The sequence below is a fragment of the Helobdella robusta genome (assembly GCF_000326865.2).
Source record: "Helobdella robusta unplaced genomic scaffold HELROscaffold_27, whole genome shotgun sequence".
NCBI lineage: Eukaryota > Metazoa > Annelida > Clitellata > Rhynchobdellida > Glossiphoniidae > Helobdella > Helobdella robusta.
In genome coordinates, this window is record NW_008704392.1 from 743,808 (window position 1) to 746,307 (window position 2,500).

The window sequence follows — 2,500 nt, forward strand, 5'->3', positions numbered from 1 at the left end:
AAGAGAGAGAAAAAGAGAGAGAGGGGGGGGGATAGGAGAAAAGCTGGAAAAAGATGAACTAGAAGAGACGAAATTGCGGAGAGAAAAATGGTAGAGAAACGAATGAAATGTAAATCAAGTACATGGAACTTGAAGCAGTAGGAAAGAGGGAGAGAGAAAGGAGAGAAAGAGAGAGAGAGAGAGAGAGAGGAAAATGGAGAAAGAAAAAAATAGAGAAAGGAAAAATAAAGGAAAGAGAGTTAAATTGAAAGAAGAAAAGAGAAAGTGAAATAAGAAAGGAAGAAAAGAAGAATGAACGATTAATAATTATATATATAAAAAGAGAAAGAGAGAGAGAGAGAGAGATGGAAAAATAACGAGAAAAACTAAACAACATAATACATACAAAATACACACACACACACTCACTCTATATACACTCACATACATTACATGATAAAAACAGATCATACATGCATTAAGTTTGAAAAAACTTTTGGAAAGAAACTCCATTCGGCAAAATATCTTAATTAACCTTTACTTGATTAACACCGTTGAAAAATTTAGAGCGGGTTTCCAAGAAACATTTTCAGATCATATTATTATTATTATTTATTATTTATTATTATTATTATTAATATTTTATAATAATTATCTTCGTTTTTTTCCACATATTAAGGCCACAATGAAATCATTTCAACGTGACAATTGAACGTTAATTAAGTAAATTCTTAGAAGATAGAGAACAATAGTAATATTAATAATTAAAGATAATAATAATAATTATTATTATATTTTATCATCATAATTATTATTATTATTTTTATTTATTCTATCTCACATTTCTGAAATAATTTTTTAAAGGTCAAGCAGGTTAAAAGGATCGATAGACTGAAAGAGGAAACTCAAACGGAAGAAGGAACAAAAATTAACCACCAAAAGAAATTAAGCAGGCTGTCAATCGAACTAACTGTGTATGTGTGTATGTGTGTTTGTGCGTGTGCGTGCGTGTGTGTGTGTGCGTGGAGTGTGCGCGCGTGAGTGTGCTGTAGTTCGCCAAAATAAAACTGCCATTTCTATAGCGTTCGCTAATTTGTTTAAACTTGAGACATGACTTGAGAAAGAAAAAAAAAAGATGCACTTATACATACAAACATGCATACAGACAAACATAGATACCTACACACATACACGAACATACATACACACATGCACGCACACACACACATACACTATTCGAGATCAATTACAAAGCTTTTTGCTGACAAACATATAACAGATGCCTCAAATAGGCCTGCAACGTTTAATTTGCACACACTTGAACAATTTTAAGACCCAAAAAATACCAAAAAATACCCAAAATTATACATAAATATACAACAAATACAACAAATAAACATAAATATACAAAGATAAACATAAATATACAAAAATATACAAAGTACTTGCCATAAAGCTTGTTTAAATAAACAGAAATTACGTTCAAATAAACCCACAGATGAAATATAAAATTAAATTTTTAGACGAGTCAGTAGAGCGTCTGTCTAGATGATGAATACCTCTTTGACGAAGTTTTTGAAGTCAGAGGGATCTATGTTGGCTAATGGTGGAGTCGATATATGGTTTTTAAGCCTGCCTATTGATAGAGTTTAAGATGTTTGGCGTTTGCAGTCTTTAATTATATGCGTGTGTGTTGTTGTTGTTGTATGTTTGTTTGTTTGTTTGTTTGTTTGTTTGTTTGTTTGTTTGTTTGCTTGCTTGTTTGTTTGTTTGTTTGTTTGTATGTAATGCTATTTAATTGTTTTTTTTCTTATGACTGCTATTTTTTGGTTCATAAGGCTCGCAGGAAGGCTTTAAAAGGAGTGTCCAACCGTCACAACAACAAAATCTTTAACAACATCGGCAACAGAGTAGAAAACAACAACTACATAAATTACACTGACGTCATCGACAACGTCATCAACAACAGCAACAACAACAACATCAACAACAATGACATCAACAACGATATCAACAAAAACAATTGTCCTTAGTTGCGTAACGACATAGTTTTAAAAATCAACAACAAATACTTCACCATCATGAACAACAACAACAACAACAACAACGCAACAAACAACAACATATACAACATCATAAACAACAAAACCAACGTAACCACCAGCAACAACAACAACAACAACAACACCAACGATACAAGTATTTTTGATTATTTAGAGCCAACTTTTTATATCGTCCAGAGTAAAGATAGAAACATAGACCCATTGATGGAGCTTGTCATTATTATCATCTTTGCCATCCTCATTGTAGTTGGCGTTTTTGGAAACTCTCTAGTCTTCTTGGCAGTAAACAAAATTTTTTTTTAATTATTTTGGATAAGAATGGATGGATGGATGGATGGATGGATGAATGGATGGATGGATGGATTGATGGATGGATGGAAAGATGGACGAACGAACGAACGAACGAACGATTGAATGAAAAAATATTGTAATGAATAAAAAACGTCCGATTTTGATAA

At 32.0% G+C, this 2,500-nt stretch overlaps 1 protein-coding gene across 1 annotated transcript in view; it reads left to right on the forward strand.

Moving 5' to 3' along the window:
- The window catches only part of HELRODRAFT_80372 (hypothetical protein), a gene marked incomplete at both ends in the record, with an annotated part of 12,496 nt that overhangs the window by 1,577 nt on the left and 8,419 nt on the right, over positions 1-2,500 (forward strand). The gene's annotated exons all lie outside the window — the stretch shown is intronic.